The sequence below is a fragment of the Dasypus novemcinctus genome, chromosome 4 (assembly GCF_030445035.2).
Source record: "Dasypus novemcinctus isolate mDasNov1 chromosome 4, mDasNov1.1.hap2, whole genome shotgun sequence".
Taxonomy (NCBI): Eukaryota; Metazoa; Chordata; class Mammalia; order Cingulata; family Dasypodidae; genus Dasypus; species Dasypus novemcinctus.
The window spans coordinates 63,359,780-63,387,071 of NC_080676.1; the positions used below are offsets into that span (position 1 = coordinate 63,359,780).

A 27,292-nucleotide genomic window follows, 5' to 3' on the forward strand; every position below is an offset into this window, starting at 1 on the left:
CACCTTCCAGGCAATGGCTGCTTCACATTAAAACCCCCTAACATAGTAAATGGTGTTCTCATCATGGTTCATATTTACATGTTAAAGGAAAGAAATCCAACTCAAACCTTCCAAGAGCAAGCTTGTTTTTATTCAAACCAGTTCACCCAGTTCACCTTTTGGGCTTCCAGGCAGGTCTGCGAGGTAAACCTTAAATTCCAGGGGTCCGTTTACTTGAGCACAGGACAAGGAAGCTGCCCTGAAGTAACTGGTTGTCACTGCTATTCAGAGCTCACTGTCAATCACAACCTTCCAGGAACTGGCTCCAGAGCCAAGGGAAGTAGAAAATGACTTCACCGGTGGTCCGCGTTGCTTCCTGTCTGAGTGGGAAGAAAACAGAGCTCGGCCTGGCGGTGGGAACACTGCTAGGAGGCAGAACACCTGGGTTCCACTGCTGGATCTGATGAGTGTGTGACCCTGTAGAAGTCATTTTTCTTCTGAGAACTTCAGTTTTCTCAGGTGTGAAGCGGACGGTTTGCAAGTTGGTCCCTTACAAGTTCTGACACCTTGTAAGTTTCCATTCTTGCTGGGAATCCAGGGCAGGGCTCAAGAGCAAGATCTTGGAAGGGCACTCCATGACAGGATCCCTTCCGCCCAGGCTCACCCCCCTAATTTGGCGCCGTAATAGAAGACGCAGGGTCCCCGGTTTCTCCAGCAACCCCACGACTCGGGCAGCTTCCTCTTTCGACATCTCCTTCCTCTTCCTCCAGTGCAGGCAAAGCCTCCACACCTCCCTCTTTCCCTTTCTCCTTTGCAAGCTCCCCGCATTCCTGCGTCTCCTTCGTCCTCAGGAAATGCAGTGTACTCTGTGCGCCCACCTTTGGGGAAAACCACTGCCCGCGGCGGGCGTCCCCTCCCCCGCCAGGCGAGCACTGCGCGGCGGCCCCGCGGGCACAAGCCTTCCCATACCTTACATGGACAAATGCGTGCAGGCAAAGTCAGGAATTCGGGCCCCTGACGTCAGCCTCCAGCGCTCAGGGCACCGCACGGGAGACCGAGGGGAGGGGGTGGGGACGGTGGGGAGGAAGGAGGGGGAAAGGCACCAACCAGCAGCCGCTCCAGCCCTGCCGAAGTTTCACTTTTTGTCTCTGGGTTCGCTCCCGGGCCCCGCGCGAGCTTTCCCGGGATAAGTAGCTTTAGCGAGCAGGGGAGAGCCGGGCGCTGCAAGGTAAGGGCTGGCTGCACGGCCCTGGGCGCGGGACGCGGGCGGTGCGCTCCGCGGGGCCGGTGCGGGACCCGGGGCCGGGCCTGTCCGGGGCTGGGGACAATGGGAGGGGGAGTGCCCGAGCACCTCCTCCTCCGTCTCTGCCTCCGCCTCCAGCCGCCGCCGCCGCTGCCCCGGCTGCCTCCTCCTTGAGGTATTGTTGCAAATCCTCCTTCCTTCCCTCCACCTTCCGCCCGCAGGCGCCCCGGGAACCCCCGGCCCTAATGGGGCGGGAGCGCCTCCGGGGTGTCAGGAGCGCGGGGCGCGAGGCATCGGGTGCGCGCCTTGTCAGAGCCGCCGGGCCCGCGGGCCCCGCGGTGCGGAAGTGCCGAGCGCGGCCCAAGTGCCGGCTGCACGCTATGGGGGAGGGGGTACCCAGAGTTTTTCGGTTAGCGTCGAACCCGAGCTGGGCGGGGCTGGAGCCCTTCCCTGCGCGGCCCGTTTTTGGGCTTTTCTGGGCGCTCAGGGGGCGGGGCCACGCCCAGCCGCTTAGAGCTTTCGCGGAATCATAGTTGTCACTGTGGAAAGGGCGTATGGACCGGGCCATCCACGTTCCCCCATTTTACAGTCGAGGCAGCTGAGGCCTAGAGCTGAGGGCCTCCCCCAAAGTCACTTATCTTGAGGCTGAACCGTAAATAAAGGTGATCGTTCCTGACTCCTAGTCCCCTTTCTCTCTATACGTTTCTCGAGCACCCATTGTGTGCCAGGCGCGCAGGGTGTGTTGGGTCAGAGAGGCTGATGAGACCCACCCAGTCCCTGCCCTCAGGGAGTGCACAGTCGATCCGAAAAGCCAAATCTTACCCAAGGCAGGAAGTGCTAAGCGTTGGGGAAAGGGCATGGATAAAGTTTTAAGGGGCTACTGGGAAGCAGTTTCAGTTTTTGCCTGGGGAGGGACCAGAGGTCCCCTTGGTGTGTACTGTGATTGGTCAGGCCATGGAAGAATGGGGGAGTTTTCAGAAGCCAGCAAGTGGCCTGGAGGGAAGATATTTCTGTGAGAAAACTGCAGGACTGCTCTTGGGGGTGGGGATGCCACGGTAAATATTACTGTGTTGGGGGCATGGGGTTGGGGCGCAGGGTACAAGAGATGAGGTAATCAGTGGAATACGGCCAGGTAGGGGAAAAGGGTAGTGTTTGTGGGATGGCGGGTCCTCGGGGAACAGTAAGAGCTCTTTCCTTTTCCTTTTCTTTTCTAGGGATTCATCGACTTCCTGCCCCCAAGGAGAAACCCAATCAGCAAAAACAAACTCAATTATCCCTGAGCTAGTTTCCTAATACCAGACTCCTTTCCCTTCCTTTCCCAGCTCTTTCTCTTTCCCCCACCTTCTATTAAATTTCTTGCGTTTCCAATAAAACTTATTGTCATTAAGATGTTAGTGACTTGGTGGCTTACCCCTCCCAACGCATGTACAGTTTTAGAAAGCCCTAAATTAAAATGGAAGGGGGGAAATTGTGGATTGGGGCACCACTAGATAACAGCCAATTCGCTTTCTGCTCCTCACCCTCAGGCTTACTGATAGGGAAACAATTAAGAGGCCAAGAAAGGGTGGGTGCTAGCCCGGGGGCCAACAGTGAATAGTAGAATAGTAGTAGGCGGTGGAAGGCCTGAATTCCTGGTAGGGTCCTCTATACCCCATCACCAACCTTCCTCTTTCCAGGGTTCCTCCACTGTGGATCCTGCACCTAAATATTTTATGTCTGCCTCCTAACCACACTCTGAAGGCCTTTGCAATCTAGAATCTGTGACTGGCAGATAAGTAGTTGGGAATTGGGCTCCATGTAAGCAGTAGGTGGGTCTAGAGTGGCTTTGGGGGTGAGGAAGAGAAGCCAAACTGCTGAACTGACTATTATGGCTGGAACTGAATAGGACCCTTCTTGGGCCACATACTCTGGTAGAGGTGATTCCTTCGGGGAAGGTAGACAGTCCCAGGCAATAGTGATTGGGAGAGGAGGCTTGATTATGAAGGGACTTAAAAATGCTGGGTGCAGGAGTTTGGATATGACTTGAGCTCATCATTTGAAGATTTTGCGTGGGCTGTAACATGATTCGGAGCAGAGGAACTGGCAGTGCATAGGTTACTGCTACCCAAATTCCAGTGAGAGGCATTAATTTGACTTGAAACTATTACCAGTGGGTGTTCACTTGACATATATAACTGAATTCTTACTATGCACCATTGGCAAATATGAAAATTTTATAGCAGATTCCTCTGTTTTATTGAGATGAATAAATTATATTTCATCAATTCTAAAACACTTTTTTTCACCTTTTAGCAGCACTGAATTTGGGATGTCTTATAATCATGGGCATGTCATTGTTGAGCAGCTTTATTTCATGATAAGTTGCTAGTGTTACATCTTACATCCAATGGCTTAGATGTGATAAAATTTGTTAGTTATATCCTTTATGAATTTACAGTGTTTTGTACTTTAAAACACATTTTCTCATCAGAGATTCCATTTGAATCTCAGAAATTACCCAAGAATTAGGCCTGGTGGCACTGTCATCTCCCCTTTAACCCTTGCTCAAGGTCACACAGCTAATTAGGGATCTGCCAACCCAGAACTTTTGATTCTTGATATTAGTGTGTGACTTTGTTCTGCTGTGGGGCTAGCCTGAATTAATTGGGAATGGGGGAAAGAGAGATCGGATTTGATTTTGTAACCATGACTTAAGATGCTGAAATGATCGGGTTTTGACCAAGGATGGAACAACTCCTGGGACTGGGAAGGTGCTCTTAGGCCCGAGACTTGCTGTATTAAATAGAAGATCAACAGGGAGATAGGAAATGCCAGGTTATGTGGGAAAACCAGAGGATGGAGCATAGCTGTTTTCACACAGAAAGGAGAAGAGCAGTGCATGAAGTATACATGTTCTGGGTTTTACAACTGACCTTGCCTGGGAGGACAAAGAAGGGGAGGACTTTATCTCTGTCCTTGAGTAGCACACAGGGGCTTGTGTGTGGGGAGGGCATGGCAATGTGTTAAGTGTTGAAATGGGATATCTTATGGCTTCTCTGCACCGAGGAGAAACTACCTGAGGGAAGCTGTCACAGAGGGAGTGGTATCTGATCTGAACTCTTAGGGCTAAATAGGAGTTGCCCAAGTGGCAGAAGGACAGGTGAGAGAGGGACCTATCAGGAAAAGCTAGCAGATGTGGATGGAGGGAAGAAGAAGGTTTATTCTTGAGGTTGCATTTTGAATGGCCAGCATGTAGGAGACTGTGGAAGATGGAGAAAGGGAGACTTTTTTTTGTTTTTGCTACGTAGGTTTAAATTGATTTTGTAAGCTACAAGGGCCATTAAATGGGTCTGTAGAGATTCACATGAGAACAAGGCTGGGCATGGACTCCACAGCCATTTCTGTGGGATTAGGAATTTGATGGGTAATGAAACAGACATAGTAACACGTTTAGTAGTAACTCTCCAAGTGAACCTGAGACTTTGACCCAGGTCAGTAATTAGGAGCTCAGAGCTGAGTGTGTGCACTGGCAGGTGGAGATTTTTCCTGGAATATGGCTCCGCCTTGCTAGAAGAAGCTGCTGTGAGGAAGGAGGAGGTAAAGTTGTGCTGCATGCAGTAAGCTAGCATTTGGGTGGAACTCCAGGGGCTTGAAGGTAGAGCTGAGGCAGAGAACATGAAGGTGAGAAGAAGGGAGGAAGGAATGGAGGTGTGTGGTATGAGTTGGCTATAGGCTGCCGGCATCAGCTTCCCCAGACATTTGGAGGAAATGGCTGGTGCATTCCTATGCAGATCACAGAAAACTGATGGGGTGCTGACTGTATTGATGGGGACTTCACCTCTCCTGACTTTCTATAAACAGGGCGGGTGAGTGGCCAAAGGGTTAATGGGATTAATGTTTGGAAGCAGATAAATAACAGAGTTAAGGCTAGAAAATATTTATCTTCCTCTCATTCTTCCTTAATGACAATAATATAATTTCAGAAATTTTCTGAGTGCTTACCATGTGCTTACGTAATTCTCATACTGATTCATTAATGTAGATTTTATGAATATCAGCCTCATTTTGCAGATGAGAAAAATTTTCGAGAGGCACACGTCTACTAGGTGATATGGCTGAGTTTCAAACCTTTGCCTGATCTATTACCATATCACCACTCTCTACTGTGCCCACTGCAAGAAAAGTTCAAGTCAACATTGTCAGTGTCCTTCCTTGGAATTTAATTCAGCACTATTCATTGAGCCCTGGGCTAGCAGGCTTCTCAGTTCCACACAGATGCAGCCCTGCCCCTGCATCTGTCTTCAGGTGCTACCATTCCTTCTCTCCTTTGGTATCTTCCCTTCCAACCCTGACTGGAGAGGACAGAGCCTCTCTAGCAGATCATCTGCCCCTCCCACCAATGCCCCACTTCCCAGTCTCCTGTAATGATAAGGATTTAATGAATCCCTTTAGAGAGATAGTGGAGACTATGAAGTAGCCAAGTGGGAAAGGGATGGAGTACCTTGATATCAGTTATTGTTTGTGTGCATGTGGCTCCTGTTCCAATGTTAAACAATGGATATGATCCTGCCCTACCTAGGTCTTGCTGACCCCTTCCTCTAAGAAAGCTTTCTGACTCACATGAGAGCAGGGAATCAACTAAAGTCCTCCTGCCTCAAGTGGATCATTTGCCTTTTGAGGACTCACAGATAAAAACTTGAATGAGCTGCTTCAATGTTTGGCAGTGGAGATGGACCCTGGGAAGGACACCTGGCAAAATAAATAAGACCCTGTCTTTTTCATCTCTGGATCCTTCTCATCTCTGAATTCTGAAGAAGTTCAGTAACTGTTTGATAAATAAACAGCATTTATTGACCCTATATAGCATGAATCACCACTTGCCCTTATAAGTTTTTGTCCCTCTTCCCCCTGTAAGTAAGTTTCATAAGGATTACTTATTATTATGTACTTTGTTAATGGCTATATTTACAGTGCCTAGAAGAGTGCCCAGTGCATGGTAGGCGCTCTGGGAATATTAGATGAAGAGAGGAATTGACAGTTTCACTGCAACCACAGGATAGCATTGCTATGATGAGGTGAACTGTTTTTATTGCCCTCCAAGTATGGGCCTATGGAGTCACCCATGCTGTAGCTTCCACAGGGCCATTGTGCAGTCTCACCCTCAGGGTTCTGAATGGGGGACTGGGATTGTAGAATTGAGGGTTGATAGACTGTTTATGCAAAGGGCCATTGCAATTGTGACCACTCTTCCGCTTTTCACTCACACAGCCTGGTGGCTTTGTTGTTTTAGAACATTGGTCTGGTTTCTTAATTCATACCTTTGCTTATGCTGTTTTCTCTACCTCGCAGTTAGTTCCCTGCCTTTCTGTCTCTGCCTGTCGCAATCTTCTGATCATTTAACATCAAGGTCAAAAACCAACTTGTGCCAGGAAGCTCTCTCCAGGCTCCTCACCCCTTTCTACCCCTTTCTGGCATGCATATGTGATTACATACACCTCAGTCTCTTGCGTTCAGTTCAACACATGTGATCTGAGTGGTTACCGTATGCCCAGGAGACATGGTGGATACTGGTACAGCTAAGACAAACTCTGCCTTCAAGGGTCTTTTTTCTAGCAAAGGAGTGAGACTGAAATAGAACATGGTTAAGGGCCTTTATAGGGTGATGAACAGGGGGCTAGTGGGAGCACTTCAGAAAGAAGTGGCTGACCACCTGAAAACAACTGGTGAATGCTCATGGAAAAGAGGACATGAGGGTGGGAAGGTTTTCGAAGCTGAAGGACCTTGATGTGTGTGCACAGGACTGAGGCCTGAGAGTGTTTGGACCATGGAAGGGTATGTTTGGAGATCACTGTTAGAGATGGGGCTGGCTAGAGAGGGTTAGACTGTAAATGGCGGGTAGATTGAGCTAAGGAGGATGACAGTGGTGGTAGTAAGGGGCCCAGGTCTTTTGTTACATTTTGAGCTAGGGAGGGCATGGTTGAATCTGTATTTAAGGGAAGTGGAGTGATAGCAGGTCAAGATGGGAGGCAGGTACCCCACCCAGGAAGTTTCTGGGATGTTCCAGGGGGAGGAGATAAGACCTCTACTAGATTAGCAGAGTAGAGAGAGGAAAATGGATTCCAGCAGCTGTTTGCTGTTAGACTCAGATTAGGCAGATTAACTCGTACTCTTGTCCTTCTAATTATTTGCCAGTTTATCAGCCTGGGCTAAAATGAACTGTTTTGTGGGCACCAAAAGCTTGTAGGCAGCGAGATGGCAGCCAGTGTTTGCCTTACAGGCGTTTAGAAATCACAGAGTGGGCTAGGGTCTGATTGCTTACTGTACAGATGAGGCAACTGAGGCACTGAGAAAGTGACAGACTTGCTTGCGTTCACACTGCCTGGCTGCTGAAGCTGGAGTTGGGTCATGGCCATCAGCCCCAGGCCGGCCTCTTTCCCAGGTGTTCCCCAGTCTCAGTTTCTGCTGTGCCTGACACATTCCTTTTCCACCCTGCCTCCACTCTCTAGGGCTTTGCTTTGGAGAATTTTGGTAGGGGATGTAATTCGGAGATCTTTGTACTTTGGACTTAAACCTTGTGCTTTGCATTTTGCAAACAAAGCTATTAAGACAGTTCAGTTTGAGTGTGTGTGGTCTGGATATTTTTTTATGTTACTTGCTGTTATGCCTGCCGATGGTTTGGAAGAATCAAGTTTTTCTAACACCAAGGTTCCCTGCTTAGTGGCAAACTCCCCATTCCCAATCCCCTACCAGCCCCCTTTTTATCTTTACTTATTTTTCTTGCCTTAAGGTTTTCAGGTTGCTGGTCTTAAATCCATTACAGGGGAGATCCTTCTGTCTTATCCTTCCCTCTTAAACCTCCATCACAACTCAACTCACAGAACCCATTAGTACTTCATAGCCTTAATAGCACTTTTTATGTGGCAAATGCATTTTACAGTTGCTTTTATGACACAGTTCCCAATGCAATCCAAGAGGTGGGTTGGCAGGATCAGTCTTGTCTTTCTGAGTGAGGAGAATTTGGGAGTGAAGAAACCTTTCCACTGGGGCACCAAGCCTGAAGTAGCAGAGTGAGAATCAAATTCTCGTCTCCAAAGCTCCTGTTGTGCCCCTTAACTCCTGCAAGTGAGCATGAGATAATTGACATAGAAACCCTTAGCAAGCCCTATCCACAGGCAAGAAACCATTATTATTTTTTCATGTACACTAATTAGGAGCTTCAGTTGCCTGTCTCTGAGGCTTTGGAGCCTGAGGGTCCAGGCTTCACTGTGCTCTCCGGCTTCACTGTGCTATGGTTTCAGTAGTGTCATTATCAGCATTTTTTGGTGTAGGAAAAACAGATCTGTGTTTGAGCCACCCACTACCCCTGGGATCTTAAATAAGTCCTGGGACATCGCAGAACTTCCATTACCTTCAAATAGAGATCATGTGATAGGTCACAAACCCGGTTGTGAGAACCAGAGAAGTTTCTGTGACAATGCTGTAGAAATGGTAATGTAGTGTGCACGTGGCCAGGGTTCCACTCACTGTGTCGTTGCTGGTGCCCATCGAGGGGTCTAGCACTTTAAGCTGTTGGTGGAGATCATGGATTTAATTCCAGGGAACTCTAGCTTCAAGTCCTAGCTTTGTCATCCATAGAGGGTGCTCACCCAGGGTGGCCATAGGCACTTTTCAATTTACCCACTTGCTTTCCCTTTAGACTTCTGATTAATGAGGGCACTGCTGCTAGAAACACTGTGCTCTGCAAAGTGGGCTGAGTGCTCCAGACATTCCCAGGCAGCAACAGGCTGTGCAGGGAGATGGTTAGCCAGCAGTAAATGGCCGTGCAGTATGCCTTATGCCTTGACCATCCCAGTGCTTCGAGGGTTTTGTGTTGTGTTTATGTTTTTCAGCCTTGCAGGGTTTGCTTCTACTGCAGGGAAGGCTTGTGTTTTGGCAGGAAAGCCCCCTGTAGTTCACTGGAAGCTTGTGCTGAGGGGTGGAGCTAGGTATTCCTTGGAAACGTGTGTGGGAACATTTTATGGGCTTGTAAGCATGAGGATCAGGACAGAGTGGGGTTATTTTGCAGACTTTTAAGAAGTGTGCTGTGGCCTTGCTCCACACAGAGTGTAGTCAGTCTTCCTGCTGTAGCTGTTGTCAGCATTCCTTAGTCAGACTGGCTATCAACCAGTAGCTCCGCTGCCACCTTGCAGAGACTGCTGGAGGCTCTCCATCTCCTCCTGCTCAGAAGAAGATGGCCTGGACATAAGCAGTGCGAGTTCCTTGGCATTTTCAGGAGGATATTGTTTAGAACTTAAGGGATTTCTGTCCTTCACCTGAGCCTCAATTTCCTTATGTGTAAAAATGGCAGTAGCCACAGTACCTACTTCATACTGACCTTATTCTTCTTGATTGGCCCAGGACAGCCATGGTTTATGCCTCTGTCCCAGTGTTTATTAATAGGGTCCCTTTCTCTCAGAGGTGTTCTGATTCAGAGGATAAATTATATGGCCACCCTACTTGGCATAAGTGGTACGTGAGGTAGTGCAAGTAATGCATATATAGTCAGGCACAAGGAAAATTACTCAGTAAACAATCCACTGGCTTTGTTAGAGGACGTGCTTAATTTGTTGAATGAACTAATTCTATACAGGTAAAGTTGGACAAAGTTTGAAGGGGATGAGGATGTCAAGATTGTGGGCACTTAAATAGTTCATTAAGATTGATAAAAACATGTTAATCATGTCTAGAATATAAGAAAGTATCCTGAGAGAGGACTGATGGAAAGAGCCAGTCCACTGGAGCATGTGAAGAAGCTCATTCAAAGTTCTGTGGCTTGGATTGGCCTTGAAGGGAAGCCTTAGACCCAGATGTAAGGGGCAACTAAAATTGCTCTGGCTGCCGTCAGTTAAGAGTAACATGGATTCTCTGTCCACGTGAATACTTCAGCTGGGCTTTGAAACTATTATTTTTCCTCCAGTGGCCCCTCTTGGTAATGCTAACTACTATGGTGGAATCCCAGTGCTGTAGTAAAATCTGTGCCAGGAGGTCACCAGAGAAACTTGCACTTATTCTTCCTAAAGAAATTCCACCAAAGGCGGTTCTTATTTATTTCCCAGGAAAAAACAACTTGGTTGACACCTGGAGTTTCTATCTTGTTTGGCATGAAAACTAATCATTTTCAGGAACTGCAATAATGAGGTGCCACCCAGAGGGTGGGGTGAGCCTGACTCATGGGGAGGCAAACCTTGCAGTGCTAGGGCGGGTAAGCATTACCTTTTCTTAGAATGAGGTGAAAGGTAGGTCAGCTTTCCAGTGATATGGTCATTACCACTCTGGAACTCTCCTTTCTTCTTAGCCACAGACTGGCAGCTTCATTTGGAGGTCATCAGGGTCCTAGTGATGATAGATGGGCAGGACTTTAAAGATCCCTGTGTCCATTAGTTTGATGCATTCTTGTATTCATTCAGTTGACACATGTGCCAGGTCTACCTGTAAATGAATAAAGGAACTCTCTCTCTGTCTGGATTTTGGGGATGGAAACACAAATGCTGGGGGAGCTATCTGTAAATGATCAGGCAAATAGCTCTTCTCACCCTGGGACCACAGGATCAAAACGACAAAGCTTTCTCCTCCTATGTGTCTTCCTTAGTGCCATGTCTGTTTATATCAGCCTACCAAGGGGTTGGGGACACAACCTGAGTCAGGCCTTACTGACATAGTTAAGTCAAAGCCCTAATCTTAGGTAATTTAATCAAAGGGAATCATACCCAGAGGAATAGATTAGTTTACAAATAGATATACAAATCTTTCTCTTTTTGGGATTCCCCAAATAATCCCAAACTGTCAAAGCTAGTCCTCACAGTAGTCTTGTTGGGTAGTTATTTTTCTTTTCCAGTTTTAAGTGATCAGACATTTGAGGCTGGGAAAAGTTAAATGATTTGCCCAGGGCCCAATCTAGTTGGACCTTGAATTGGGACTTAAAATTTCTTTTTGTGCAATACCAGATTTCTTCTGTTTTTATCTCTTGACGATTCTGAGGCAGATTCTAGCTTTTGTTCTTATTTATAGTCACAGCATCCATTGTGGATCCTGATATGTGGTAAAGAATTTAATAAATGTTTGTTGAATGAAGATATGAATGAATAATGTTACTAAAGGGATAAAGACAACTTGAATTTTAAGACTGCCTTTAGTAGTAAATGAATTGAAATCCTCTAAACATTAATTGATCTGTTATCAAAGGACAATGAAAAAGGAGTCATTTAGAAAACAATTACCAACTTTACGGAACAAAAACACCAAAACTCTTTTTCCTGTCCTTCTCATCTCTTTTGAATCCATAACCCTAATCTTAACCTCCCCAAAATACATGCCTTCTTTGTATACATGTACAGTGTTTCTTTTTGCTTAATATTACAAAAAAGTTCTTCCTTGTTTTTGCCTGACCTTTATATCTATATTTTAGTTGACTAAAGATTTGTTGAAATTGAGACTTTTACTCCCTTCTAAATTTCTAAAGACAATTATTTGTTTCTTTTGCCCATTGACCTTACCTTTCAGTGATTACCATGTTCTCCCTTGTGTTGTGTGGTTATCTGAAAGTGGGTCTTATCTGCATGCACTGGGATATATTAGACCCTGTGGAAGGTCTGGCAAGTCATATAGTCTTGGGTTTAAATCATAGCTCTGCTACCTGTTAGTCATTTAACCGGGTACTAATTAACCTCATCTATTAAAAAGGGGGATAAAAGTGCCTGCCATATAATGTAATTGTGAGAAGGAATTACATGCTCAATATAGTAAAGCATCAACGCCTGGGACACAGTGCTGCTGAAAACTATCTCTGCTTTGCACCAGATGGTAAGATTCCCCAAGATCTTTTCCCTTGTATTTCCCCAGGGAGTGTGATCTATAGTAGATCTTAAATAAATGTTTATTGACTGGCTAAATAAATTTTAAGTTCTTCCAGGGGAGAATATAGGGGCAAAAGTACCAAATATTTCTATTACTTTTCATATCACTTGCCACCCAGCCTCCAGAAAGACTACTAATTTTAATTTTCACAGTTATTAGCAGTGTTTGAATTTACTTGTTTCTCTGTATCATCACAAGGATTTAATTTTATTACTTGCATTTTTTTTGTTAAGTTAATCTCTAAGAAATGATATTTTATTATTGTTTTAATTTGTGTTCTTTTAGCTACAGAAAAAATTTCCCAGGTAGTGGTTTAGTGTTTGTATTTCCTGTTATATGAACTATCAAATGACAAAATTAAAAAAATGTTCTGGGAAGGTTGGGGGAAGCTTAGTTTGAAAGGGCTAAAAACCTTAGTGTTTTGAATTGCCTAGCCTTTAATTATGCATTCATTCATTTATTTAGTAAGTATTTATTGAGCATCTATTATGGGCCAGGTGCTGTTCCATGGACTACAGATTACGAGGAAAAAAATAGATAAATGAATAAAGTCAGTGACCTGCAATCCAACCTCCTGATTTGACCTGGAAGGAAGCTGAGACCTAGCAAAGTATAAATTAGATTCATACAACCTGTTTTGGTAGCTCAACCATTTATTTGCCCAGTAATGGATTTCAAATGTTTTATACTAGTGTCCTTTTAAAGCATGGAAATAGCCCGGAAATTTCAGTATTGTTAAGACAAACTGTATCTACATTGAGAAAGCATAGTCCTGATTTTTGGTTTAGAAATATGGTCTCTTTGTTCTTCAGTCTTCTTATATATAACTTCTTCCTAGACTTCTACACTTCTTACATTTATATCCATTCTTAAATGTATAAATTTGTTATTAAAACAGGACCAGAAAACAAAATAACTCCAATCAAAGCAGTTTGTATCAAGTGTGAATGTTTTTGGAAATGGGAAGAACAGATGATATATTTCCTTATCAATAAAATAGTCAATTTAGATTTAATAAGGCAGTTATCTTCAGGTAATAAAAATTCAACTAACTTTCCATAACTATCTTGTTTAAAATCAATTAAGAGCCTCATATTCCTCACTTGCTGGATAAAATTTAATAGAACTTCAGTTAAGCATTTATTGCTTATTTAATTCAAAATTAAGTTAATCACAGTTGGTAACAACCACTGCATATTTAATTAACATTCAGCAAACTATCTTATTAAGTCTAAATTAGATACAGACAGGTCTTGTTTATCCCCATTAGTTTGCAAATACTACTTCTCTACCTCTAACCCTCAAAGGCCTTTGGTTTTTTCATGGCTTTCCTCTTCTGATTTGTTTTTCGTTTTCTTCTGGTTGATGCCCACCTTGGGTGAAGGAGAAGAGGCAAAAGCCCATCATGTTATGGGACCTTTTGGCTTGGGGCATAGATGAGAAACCATTCCATTCCATTTCATGCCATGCCATGCCATGCCATGCCATGCCATGCCATGCCATGCCATGCCATGCCATGCCATGCCATGCCATTCCATTTCATTCTTCAAGAATTATTGAGCACCCTCTCTCTGTGAGGTATTCCTCTAAACACTGCAAAAGTTATGGGGGAGGATATATTGAGATTTTTGGTTTTATTTTCTTATTTTAGAAATGAGAGGATTTGAGTTTAGTTTATTCATGTAGTATGTATTTATTAGTGTGCAGTGCGTAAGGCACTTTACTGGGAGTTGGGGATACCATGATAATTCAGAAAGGGTCCCAGCTCTTAAGGATGATGTGCAGTCTAGTGAGAAGGTGCCGTTATAGAAATACTGGACAAGGAGTTGTTGTTACAGGAGCAGGAAGGTCGCTTAGAATGAAGTGATTCTCTGAGACAGTTTCCCAACGTGTTAAAGGTGTTATATGAAAAAAGAGTTCTGTGGCCAAGTAAGTTGGGGAAAATCCAAGTTGAAATTAAATGGATATCTTAATCATGGGTTTTTTTCTGAGCCTTTAGTAAATTAATGCATATTGTGATCTCTCCAGAGGTTTGTTTTTCAAGATTATTTGATCATGGAACTACCCTATGCCTTACCCCTTTTTTTCCAGAACACTTTTTCGGGCTAGTGTTCCAATGTGCTTTGGGAAAAACTGTGGTGAGCCCTGAAGCCTGTCTTCCAACATCATACGGTTCAGGAGGGCTCCTCAAGGCATGCACCCAAGTAACTATGATAAGAAAAGTTCAATTTGTATCAAGTGTGTGCAGGTAAAGTGGGTGGTTTCAGACATAGAGGTTGAGGGGTTGAGGCTGGGGTCAGGGTATCAAATAGGGCAGGCTTTCATGGAGGAGAGTTGGGCCTTGTGGGAGAGAGAGAGAGGACTGAAGGGTTGCTAAAGGATCTTTGAAGCAGAACAATTGAAATTGTGACATGACTGATTAGTTTGAGAAACCCTAATCCATTGATACAATTTAGACCACTTTTCCTTATAGCTGAATCTGGAGAGGTGGCAGACTTTTTAATGCACAACTCTGCATCAATTGTCCCTTTGTTCCAGCTAAACGACTGTCTGTCTTTAGAAGTAAGCGTTGATTCACTTCTGTAAGGCTTTCGAACTCTTTGTCTGGAGTAGAGCCTCTGCTTTGTAAATTGTAATCCCTTTTAAGTGTGAGTCTTGGCTTCTTTGCGAACTATTTCATTCTAGGGGAACTAGTGTCCCTTTATTCCTTCACATACCATTTCTTCTGACTTTCTTCCCTTATCTGGGGGGCTCATTTATGTCTTTGTTTTTCATTCTTTTCCACTTGTATCATCCTTTTCATCAGAAGCAGGCTACCCTTTTATTTCTCCTTGAAATGTTAATCTATTTCATTTAAAATAAATGCTACCATTTTTCTCTTCTCCAGTAGCAACAAGCAGATGGAATATACATGATGAGATGGAGGATAATCTTCAAATCGGGTCCACCATGTCTTGGAAGATTTGACCTCAGGTTGTGTGCCTTGAGATCCCTCGGCAGCACCCACCTAGTTATTCCTATCCCTACAGAAAGGTGCACGGGCTAAGGAGTCAGGAGGCCTGGGTTCTGGTTCTGATTTCATGTTAGGCACAATATTTCCCAAGCCTGAACCTCAGGTTCTCCACTTATGGAATGTTAGGATTAGGCTATCTGTATTCTTAGGGCCCTTTCAACTAAAATAAATGTGTTTATAGGGAATAAATGGCTTAACCATTTGCTTAAATCAACATAATGCTTATGTCAGCTTGGATTGTTTGATCAGACATTTTTTTGCCTGGTAATATGAGGAAAGAGCTCCATGCCCACATGTAGTAGGCAGACAGTGAACACTGAGTCTCCTTTCCCCTGTATCCTGCTGGATTTGTTTTCTTTATATTGCTTGTTGCTTTTCAGTCACATCTCCATCTCTTCTGCCATGCAAGCTTATTTCTCCTTTGCCTCTACTCTCACTGCTGTAAACATTTTCTCTCCTATTCCCCAGCTCTTTTTTTTTTTTTTTTTTTTTATTCCCCAGCTCTTAAGTATGCCTTTTCCCCATCCCACTCTGCCCATGATTGGTGTCCACTCTGAAATCTAAAGGCAAATGGCTATAACAGTGGGAAGGTTGGTTGGGAGGGGTGAGGTTTTCTGGCCAACTGTAAATCTTTCTGGGAGACTATCTGGGAGAATAAATATTGCTCTTCAATGAATGAGACAAATCTTGCTCTTCAAGAACCTATAGGGACTTACAGGCTTGCCTTCTCTTTGACCTTTGGTGGAAACTGCAGCTGGTAAGGTATGTCATAAATTGGAAAGGAGGAATTTTTCTTTCTAAGAAAGAATTGGGGAGTGCCCTGTTAGTTCTCGGCATGGATTCCTGAGCATCTAGGAAAACCAGTCACCTGGAAAGCTCAAGCTTGTTTTGAAGACCTTGAAAAGTCAGCCTGAATGTTTCATTTCACCATCTACCAGAACAGACCCTTTAAGGATCAGAGTGTCAGCAGAGAGTCCCTCAAGTGCTTGACCAGAGGGTTTAACATGGGCTGGTGGTGCAAACCTTCAAGAACGATGTGCACAGGACACAGAGTATGCCAGGGATGCTGTCAGACACTGAGAGGCCGTTGAAGATGTCAGTGAGGTTAGGTTCAGTTCCATTCAATATTTTTTTCAAGAAGTAAGGAATTCACCTTGAGAGTTGTTTTGTTTCCTCTGTGTATTACACTTAATAATCACCTTTCAGTCTTTGTGATTAGTCCTTTGGATATTTATCTATCTATCTATATATATATGCCAACTTGGAAAATCCAGAAACATTTGGGAAGGTCTTATCTAAATGTGTTGTGTTTAAGTGTATGGACTCTGGGGCCAGACTGCCTGAACATATATCCTGTCTCTGCTATTAATATCTTGATTTGCTTCTCAGTGTCTTTAGGCCTCGGTTGCCCAATCCATAAAATGGGGATAGGAAAATCCTTTCTCATTGTTATGAGGACTAAATATGTTAATACATACAAAGTCTGTAGAACAGAGCCTGACACATTCTAGGCATCCATTAAATATTAGTAGCTGTTATTATGTAGATTATGTAGATATAATCTAGATAAGTGAGTTCTTATTGTTGTTATCTTTTTAAATAACCATTGCATTTTGGAATAATTTTACATTTACAGGAAAAATTTCAAAGGGAGTATAGAAAATTCCTGTATGCCAGTCATGCATTTTCCCCCATTTTTGAAATATTGCATTATCATTATACACTTGTCAAAATTGAGAAACTGACATTGGTACATTATAGTTAACTAAATTTCAAATTCGATTTGGTTTTCATCAGTTTTTCCATTAATGTCCTCTTTCTGTTCCAGGATCTAGTTCAGGGTACTGAACATATGCTTAGTTATCCTGTCTCCCCAATTCAGATGAATGCTTTAAAAACTTCCATTTTTTTTAATAGTTGGAGAAGAATTCTTTGTGAAAAACTTACTAAAATCTATTATGCTGAATGAGCAAACTGGGAGCGGTTGTAGATGATGTGGGGTAGGAGGGGCCCACATTTCTTTTCTTGCCATCCCACTTTTTCTCCTTGAAGGGGCTCTGGCAAAACAGGACCTCAAAAAATCACCAAAATCCAGCTTTCCTGTCTTCAGGGAAGGAGAATGAGTGCCCAAAGGAAGTGGCAATTCTGGGCAAAGTTGGAAGTCCAGAGATGGTCACAAAATGTTGTTGGAAATGCCCTGATTGTATCCTTGTTTGTTGATTGAATGATGAGAGTGGCAGTCAGGAAGTGAAAGATCTGCGATTGGATCCAAGCTCTTCCACTCCTCTCAGTTTTCCTTATTTGTAAAATGGGTACAGTGACCAGGGATACCTCACAGGATTTATTCTTCACAAAATATCACAATTTTACTCTGTGAAAATTAAGTGAGCTAAGGTGACTCATGTTTAGCTTCGCCTGGGATATAGTAGGTTCTCAATAAATGCTTGAAAAACAAGCCTTGGAAATTAGGAAGCTTTGTCCTCAGAACTTATCTCAAGGAAGACTTGGAACAGATCAGTGCAAAACAAAAACATTCATTCATGAGGGAATCTGTGTCACTCAGCAAGAAACCAATCTTTGAGTTTCCGATAAGCAAGATATACTGTCTGTTTTTATTCTTGGAGGCTTTTATCATACAATACTACATTATGTTGCAATCTGACTTTCACACAAATTGGATCCCAAAACTTCTTACAGGAATTAAAAATACAAACTCGTGGGCAGTATGTGTTTTATAAATTACAGAAAACAGTAGTGTAAAGACATGGTATAGTGGGCACATTAAGGCCTGCACAGGCACCGGTGCTCAGGGAGGAACACATGGCTAGAGCTGGGAGGCGGGGAGATGAGGAGATGGAACGAGGTGAGCAGATATGGAGCTTGGGCCTGAGTGCCAGGAGAGATGGCAGAGGGCAGACATCTCCAGCAGGGAGGCAGGATGAAGGAGCTCAGGGCAGTGACGGCTGTCATCTTCCTTTATTCTGCCATGTCGAGCTCTTCTTGAAAGGGGCACAACTGACTTTTGGAATCTCATCATCATCGCTTTCCTTTGCTCTTGCCTTTGTCACAGAATTTCCTCAGCCTGGATTGCTCTTCCCTGCCATCATCATCCATTTGAATCCAAATCTAAATAGGTTCAGCACATTAATGCCACCTCTTTCATGAAGCAGGCCTTGATTTCCACTACACCACTAAGGAGGACATAATCACTTCCAGCTATGATCTGTACCACTTGTACTGAGCACTTTCTACCTTCTGTTGTAAGTGTCTATGTGCCTTTCTTATTTTGGGCTTTTAACTTCTTAGGCTATTTATTCCTGCCTGGAATCTGGCAGATATATAAGTGAATATTTATTGAATGAATGAATGGAGACATGGATGGATAGATGGTTGGACATGTTTGACATCGCAACAAGACTCAAGACTCAAACTTAGTTCCTTCAGAGTAGGATTTTTAAAAATTTTATTCCGCCCCCCCCCCGCCCCAGTTGTCTGTTCTGTGTCTATTTGCTGCGTGTTCTTCTTTGTCCGCTTCTGTTGTTGTCAGCGGCATGGAATCTGTGTTTCTTTTTGTGGCGTCATCTTGTTGTGTCAGCTCTCCGTGTGTGCCGTGCCATTCTTGGGCAGGCTGCACTTTCTTTCGCGCTGGGCAGCTCTCCTTACGGGGTGCATCCTTGCGCGTGGGGCTCCCCTACGCGGGGGACACCCCTGTGTGGCACGGCATTCTTTGCGCACATCAACACTGCACGTGGGCCAGCTCCACACAGGTCAAGGAGGCCCGGGGTTTGAACCGCGGACCTCCCATGTGATAGACAGATGCCCTAACCACTGGGCCAAGTCCGCTACCCCAGAGTAGGATTTTTAACTTGCTCATCTCTACACCTTCCAGTAACCAGGGCTGAGAAGATGTGGACTCATTCGCTCTATCGTTTATTCAATCAACAGAGTCTCAGGCGGTATATCATAGTTGCAGCATTGAATAGTCCATTTGTTAATACTTTCTACAGTGAATATCGTACTCTTTGGGATGTGTTTCCATACTAAAGACTTATAAGGAATTTTTCTCTTTTGATAAAGACCAAGCACAAAATGGTTTTGTGTGTAAGTATCTCTTGTATGGAGAGCTAGTGCTCCCTCATTCCTTCAGCTGGCCTTGTACTCAGGAGAGACCTCTGGACTTAGAAAGGCACCATTTCTCTCACATTATTTGGCAGTTCTTTACAGACTTGCCTTGGGGACACACTCCCTTTCAAGTTTTTTAGAAGATAGTGCCAGAATGCTAGAATGCTCTTGGTTTGGGCTTTCTTAATGTTTTTGTTTCTCTTTTTAGCACAGTGATGGAATATGTACCACTGAGGTGGTAAATGGGAAAAAAAAGAAGTGCAGTGGAGTAAACTATCTGTTTCTTAGGGCCTTCTGTACTAATCACAGGAGGAAGCAGTAGATGTGATCAGATGAGAGAGCCAGCTGACTTCGGTGCATGCCAGGATTGAAATTGAAGTGACAAAATTGGTAGGAGTTTGATGGTGCTGAATTGAGAGAGCTTAAGGTTCTCTGAGTGGCAAAGCTGGAAGGACCAAGTAATGTAGTTTCCTCAAACTTTAATGAGCATGAGAATCATCCTTGAGGATTCATCAAGACACTGATTCCTGAGACACATCCCAGAGATTCTGGCACAGTAGGTCAGGCAGGGCCCAGGAATTTGCAGTCCTAATAAGCTCACAGGTGATACCAGTGCTGTGGGAAACACTGCTAGGTGATGGATCTAGTCTAACTGCTTATTTTGATGGGTAAATGAGACCAGGAGATAGGTGGAAAAGACTTGTCCACAGTTGCACAGCTCATCAGGAACAAAGCTAATGTCAAAACCCAGGAATTCTGATTTGCTGTCCCCAGGGACTGTCTTGTAATAATATTATTTTTAGCTCTACACCAGAGTAATAGCTAGCGTTCACCAGTTTTCCCTATTATGGTCACACACTTATTTTTCAGGGTCTTCTATTTGGCTCTCCAACTCAATTCTTTTATTCAGTTATCTCACATTTCTTGACTGCTGCTGTTCATTAGTAATTGCATTTGAACCAGAGGAGTCACATGGTGCTGTGGTGTCCTGAAAGCATGAGCTGCAACTAGTGAGACCTTGGGTCCGTTCCTAGACTTTATTCCCTCATCTGAAAATGAGGACAGTAACATCTCCTAGGCCTGACCCTTAGTACCCTCACCATCATTATTCAAGAGAAGTAAGGTGTGCTTTCTATTTGCACACAGGTGGCTTTCTGAATGTTACACTATGGGTGGTGGTGGTGGTGGTGGTGGTGAGATTTAGTGGAAAGAATACAAAGCTTGAAATTAGGAGAACTGGGTTCATGCACCAGTTTTATCCTTTATTAGCTGCATGGTCTTGGGTGAATCACTTGACCTCTCTGAGTTGTAGTTTGAAAGTGGTAGAATTTGCTAAGCAACAAGAGACCAGTAGTGAACAAGAGGAAGTAAGGAAGTTAGGAAGAGTGGAGATGTGCTGACCAGGTGCAAGCTTTGGACTGACTGGGAAAGAATCTGGCTTAGGAGGAGGCCTGGTGGAAGGAGAGCTGGGTGGCCTGAGGCTTGAGTGTGGGAAGGGGCAGCAGGCCTGGGGATGGCCCGGTGATGGTTGACCAGGTGGCCTGCCCAGAGAGGGGCTTGCCTCAGGCCAGGAGAGCTGTCCTCACTCCTATGGCAGGGTCCCTGCCAGTGGACAGTCCCCAACACTGGGTACCAGGCCCTGGCCGTGGTGTGTGGTGAGGAGTCTGGCAAGGGCAATTCTTTCTGCTTTGTACTGGGACCTTGAGGCAGAACCTTGGTTCTGTGCCCTGAGCCAGCCTCGGAGGCCGGCAAAACGTGTAGGGATTTGACCCCAGGATTGACCTTGGCTACTTCGTTTCTGGGTTTGTTTAGCGGTAAAGAGATTGGTTTATAAAGGTACTTAATTTGATTAATATGCCTTTCATGATTGGTTAAGAAGCTGAGAGAGTCCTGGTTAGACGATGAGAGGTTTTGGGGAAGATGAAGATAAGGTCTCATATGAGCCTCAATTTCCTCATCTGTGAAATGAAAGTGATGATGGGTGATTATGCTGATTCTGTCTGGATTAAGGATTAGAGTATGGTTATAAAATGCCAGAAAAGTGCCTGATGTTCATATTGCAAGGGAGCACCAAATAGTTGGAGAAGAAGGAGGATGGAGCGGTGGTGCTGCCAGAGCACTCCGGAAAGTCATCTTAGGGAGGACTTTGGGGGTTGCTGTCTGGCGTGTGATGGGGTGGGCAAGCATATTGGGTTGAAGAGCCCATGGAAATGTTGCTAAGCTCTGATTCATTGCACTCTTTTCTCCTTTTGTGTTCATAGGGCTTTTGTCACGGGTGAGCCTGGGAGCCCTGATTACGCTGCAGCACCCTCTTTTCTCAAGTGTGAGAAGGGAGAGAGGCTGCTCGTGGTCTCACTCCAACAGGGGGTGTCGGGGCTGTGGATGGAGCTCGCGGAGTTTCCAGGCTCTCTCCTTGCTTCATAGCCAGTCAGCGCTTGGATAGACCTCAGAGTCAGCAGGTCTCATCATCACCTCATTTCTCAGTGGAGGAGAGCAAGGCACATTGGGAAGTCTGAACCCTGGGCGAGTGAACCGCATGCCGGCAGGAAGTTGCCCGTGCTTTTCACACCCTTTTCCCCACAGCTCCCCTCCTTTCTCTCTCAGCGTCCTAGCTCCCCATCATGTTGTGCCCCAGGCAGGTTGATGGCCTGTGTCTTTCCCTTCTTTACACATCTTTCTTTATCTCATCGATAAATGCCATTGACCACCTTGCTGGCTCCTGTTTGTCTTTCCGAGGTCTCCGAACCTCCCTTTCTTCAGGTTACAGCTCTAAGACTATACAGTATCTTTCTCCAAAGGTTTGTGTTCTGCCCATTGCATGTAATTGTTCTTCTTTGGTTAGAATTAACCCCCTAGTAATCATCCCTTTGTGCTTCCCTTAGCTTCAGAGCACACTGCCAATCAAATGAGAATCCATCAGACATTCTTCTTTTAGCAGAAGGAGACTCTCTGGGCAGCTGGATGGACCCTTGCTGAGTCCATATATATTGTCTGTTGTTCCAAGGTCTGGGGATATGAATGTGAATAAGGTGCCATTTGGCTGTCTAGGAGGTTGTGGTCTATACAGGAAGCAGACGGGAAACCAAATTGGGGCAGCAGGCTCAGTATCGTGGTATAGGTATCTGTGCCCAGTGTGGGGAGGCACTGTCCAGGGGGGCAGGAGGTGCCCTGCCAGCGGCAGATGGTTGAGAGCAGACTGGGGTGGCAGAGAGGCAGCCCTGAGGGTATGCACACGTGTTTGGAACAAGCTGAAGAAAGAGACATTTTAAAAACATTGATGTAGGGCCTGCATGGCCACAGGGAAGGATGCTGCCCCCGAGCCTTCTGTATCCTCCACCACAGCCTCCTTTTGCTCTGTCTCCTGTCTTCACTGTGGATCTTCCCTCCTGGCTCACAGTCCACCTGAGGGGCAGCCCTCCGTAGTGCTGGGACGCTTGGAGGCACCTGTGCTTAGCTCTCCAGTCACTGCTTGGCCCAGGGCTGTTGTCGGCTGGGGACTGTTGAGACCCTCTCTACCGTGGTTTCCCCCGTGAGTCCGGAGCCCCGCCCCTCCGGGGTGCCCATATCTGGGACACGCTTGTTTGCGTCCAGAGTTTCCTGTCTTAATCTTCTATTTCCATTTAAAGCCCTCTTGAGCAGACTGAGTGTCTCCTGCCAGCAGCATTCCTTCTGGTTCACTAGAACCTCATTTCCCATCCTGTCAGGAATCTTCTGTGCTCGGAGATTACGCCCTCCTGCTGGGAGAAGTGACCGTCTGCAGGGCCTGTCTGACCTCAGCGTCATGGGGCTTCCAGTTCCTTTGAGGCATTTCCTCCCCCCACGTGTGAGGTATTGCTTCTTCCTCCTCCTCCACTCAGCCTCACCCAGCTTTGGGTTAATTTGACTGACGATGATACGTTTACAGTTTTGTCATTTGCCTGGCATCTGTGCCTGATGAGCAGAAGTAAGTTGTGAAACAACATAGAAGGAGTGGTTGGGCCTACTTTTAGGAGGAAGAGAGAATGGCCCTTTTGTGACATCAAGGACAATAAGGATGTGTTGATATGATTTGCCAATTAATGTTATCTCCAAGCACAAATGTATGCACAGCTCTGTTAGAAGAAAATGAAGGAGAACCATTTTGTGAGTGGAAATGCGTGGCGGGCACTTTACCGGTGCTCTCCTGGACTCTGGTCTGTGGCAGCTCCTGGGAAAGCCTTTCACCTTTAGCTTCCCAGCTGGCTGCCTGCCTTCTCGCTCACCATCTTTCATGGCCTGTGGGTTTAAATTCTTCAGCGCGCACACCTTTGCCTTCCCATCATCCTGCCATCCCCTGCCAGTCATACTCTGTGTTTCAGCTACCCTGAGCATGTTAGGGTTGCACAGCCTTGCTCGCCTGTGCGTCTTAGCACATGCCTTTCTGTTGGCCCGAGGGCCCCTTTCCTTGGTTTCTGTGTGGTTAAGGAGCCTGTTCATCCCTCAAAGTGCAGCGAGGACTTTTGAACCTCCCTCCCTCAGGCAGAATTAAAAGAAATGAAACCAATTTTATGATGTGTGTTATAAGAGTAGTACATGCTCATAATAGAAAATTTAGCAAATACAGAATCATGTAAAGAAGAAAACGAGAATCCCTTCTAAGTCCATTATTTTGATATAAGCACCCTCTATATTATTAATGTTCTTGAATAGGTCCTTTCATTACTTTTTTTGTGCATGTGCATTTTACTGACTTGCCATCTTCCTGTATGTATAGTTTTATATCTTGCCATTTCACTGTGCAATATAGCATGAGCATCTTCCTGTGACGTTAAGAATCTTTATAGTTGTAGCTTTTGATAATTGTATACTATTCCATTTTAGGAATATCTCATAATTTTTAACCTTTTTTTTTTTTTTTTTGCACTTGAGATTTAAGTTTCTAATTTTTCATCATTGTAAATATCACTGCCATGAACATCCCTTTACAAAATTCTTTTATCTGTACCTATTTTCTCTTTTCCAGGGTGGATTACTAGGAAGTGATATTGCTTTTTCAAAGAGTAAAAACTTTTTTTTTTTTTATTGACTTTGTAATAATATTACATTAAAAATATATATGTGAGGTCCCATTCAGTAAAAACTTTTTTCACCCTTAATTTAAAAAATAATTCCAACTATATGGAAAAAATTAGGACTATATAAGGAAGCAAAGAAGAAAATAAAAATCACCTATACTCACTTGTGATAACCAATGTGAAATTTGGGTTTAAAATTGTATCTTTGGGTCTCTGTCTTTCTAGGCCATGAGTTGGCACACATTTTCTATAGAGGGCCAGATAGTAAATGTTTTAGGCTTTGTTGGCCACATATAGTCTCTGTCACACATTCTTTTCTCTTTTAAACAATCTTTAAGAATTATAAAAACCATTCTTGATTAGTAGATTGTACAAATATTGTTTGCTGCCCCAGTGCTAGCCTCAAAAGAGGGGCCATACTGAATACAGTGTTTTGTTATTGCTTTCCCCTGCCATTTAACTACCTCATCACTGTTTCTCACAGTTTTTGGTTTCATACTGCCCAAATATAGCCTCTGCTCTTTGGGGCATATCCTTGTGTCCCAGCACCCCCCACCCCACTCTTTCCGTTGGTCAGACCCTCCTGTGGCTGGCCCATGGACAGTCAGTTAATTCAGGAGTAGTCCTGGCTGGCCGACACAATTTATTTTTCATGTGGCACCAGCTGCTGTTTTACCTGGTGGAGTCCTGTGACTGCAGTTGCTTTTGGTTGGGGTTGGATGTGATGGTGAAAGGAAGAAACATTTATTTAGCACTTGCCCTGGGCCGGGCCTTGGAGCAAGCATTCTTCCAAGGTTGAGGCTTGATGATTTCAGATGCAGGGACATGGGCCTGGTTGAGGCCCATGATTCTTAACCATCAGAATCAGTTGGGGAATTGGAAAAATTTTATTACATGGGTGGCCCCTGCCCCAGTCCTAAAGCAGAAAATGTAGGCAGATAGGACTTGCCATGAGTACTGTTCCCTAAGTACTTTTGTTGGGCATTCCCGGTTAAGAACCAATGGTCTGTGTCAATACGTGGTTTAGGTCAATATTGTGTAGTTGAGGAAAGTGGTTAGTGAGTCTCCCAAGGTCACATAGATTTATTTAATTATTTTCAATTGAGGCAAAAGTTCACATAATGTAAAATTAACCATTTTGAAATGAACAAGTCAGTGGCATTTATTGCACTCACAGTGTTGTGCAACCATCACCTCAACCTTTTTCCAAAACTTTTCATTACCTCAGACAGAAACCCTCTACCCATTAAGCAGTTGCTCTCCTTTGCCCCCTCCCTCTCACCCCTGCCAACCACCAGTGTGCATTCTGTCTCTGGATTTACCTATCCTGCATATTTCATTTAAATGGAATCAAGCAATATATGGCCTTTTGTGTCTGGCTTCTTTCACTTTGCATGTTTTCGAGGTTCACTAGGTTCATTTTTATGACTGCATAATATTCCACTGCATTATGCCACAGTTTGTTTATCCATTCATCCAAATATGTTTTTACCTCTTGGCAATTGTGACTAGTGCTGCTGTGAAACTGCCTGCACAGGTCACATAGGTTTGTTTGTAACAGTGAAGCCAGGTCTCCTTACTGTGCCTTCAGTTTGAGGACAGACCTCTCAGCACTGTGAGCTGCTTGCCAACCTGCAGTGGTAGTCTGGACATAGAACCAGTTGAATAGATTGCAACCTTGTCCTCTCTGCTCTCAGCCAGACATGTCACAATGCTGTATGTGACTTGGCATTCTGCATGTAGAAAACAGACACTGAGTCATGTTCCTTTTACCTCTCCACCTTTGCCCCCTTTCTGGTGCCAGTTTCGGGGCTCTGACTGAAGAGGCTTGAGCAATGTTGACAGCTCCAGAGTGACCAAAGCAGCAGCAAGTGCGTCTGGTGGCCTACTTCCCCTTTGCAGGGTGGTGGACAGCACCCTTAAATGGGGTAGCTAAAGAAGTTGTGTTCTCCCTAATATTTCACTATCTCTCAGGGTCATGATTTTTAAGGGAAACCCCACTCAACCCTTGCTTCTGGTCATACCCAGCCAGTAGCAAATGGAACAGGACACTGCTGAGACTTTGCAGTCATCCTAAGAAAAGGGTGTTCTAACATCCTAGGGAAGCCAAGGGTGCGAGTATCACTCTGCTTACGGGGCAGGCTGAATGGGGAACAGGAATAAAACTAATTGTCGTGATAGCTGCCATTTATTGACTGCTCCCTGTGCCTGCATTAACTCAGCTGTGAGAGGCTTGGGGAGGTTAAGTGATTCCCCCAAGTGGCAGGCTGGGATTTGAACCCAGTTCTGCTCGATTTCAAAGTCCGGTCTTATTCACGTGCTGTACAACTTTTCCTGCTTGTTCTGTGTTCATCCTCTGCTACCCCAAGTATTTAACCACAAACTTCATGGAGACAATATTTAAGGAAGCATGTTATGAGATGTCAAAATGGAGCCTACCACATCGAGGGGTAGAAGATTTCCAGTCATTGGAGGTATTCAAGCAGATATCACATGACTCCTTCCTTGGTGGGAGACTTGTAAGAGGATAAAGCATTAAATAACCACTAAAGTTCTCTGTTTTAGGGATTCCAAGAGTCTGAATCTAATTGGAGGATCTAATCATAGAACTATAAAAAAAAGCACATTAAGGGAGCAGATGTGGCTTAAGCAGTTGAGCACCTGCTTCCCAAATGGGAGGTCCTGGCTTTGGTTCCCAGTGCCTCCTAAAAGCAAAGACAACAAGCAAACCAATGAAAAAAACAACTCTGGAGCCAATGTGGCCAGTGGTTGAGCACTGGCTTCCCACTTACGAGGTCCTGTGTTCAATCCCTGGCCCTGGTACCTCAAAAAAAAAAAAAGCAAAAACAACATATTAAGTAAGACAAATTATAGATTAGGGGTGGAGAGGCATTGAAGCCCTTGATTTTGTACCACCTGCTTCCAGCCATGAAGGGCTGTGCTGCTCTGGTTTCTAAGTGTCTACCAAGTGCTCTGCAGGATTAGGCCCTGGGGGTGGTCCAGGCCTGAGAACTCGTCCTCAGGGAGCTC

At 44.7% G+C, this 27,292-nt stretch overlaps 1 protein-coding gene across 7 annotated transcripts in view; it reads left to right on the plus strand.

The window, feature by feature from the left end:
* Window positions 1–447: 447 nt before the first annotated feature.
* LPP (LIM domain containing preferred translocation partner in lipoma) overlaps window positions 448–27,292 on the plus strand; it is a 715,716-nt gene continuing 688,871 nt past the window's right edge. For 2 of the 7 annotated variants that reach the window (XM_004467196.4, XM_071214680.1), the window contains exon 1: window positions 903–1,207. The gene's annotated coding sequence lies outside the window, so the exon portion shown is untranslated. Of the gene's footprint in view, window positions 549–902; window positions 1,208–1,321; window positions 1,398–27,292 lie in introns of those variants that run through there. The other 5 variants (XM_004467194.4, XM_058295530.2, XM_071214679.1 and 2 more) reach the window with 4 other exon arrangements.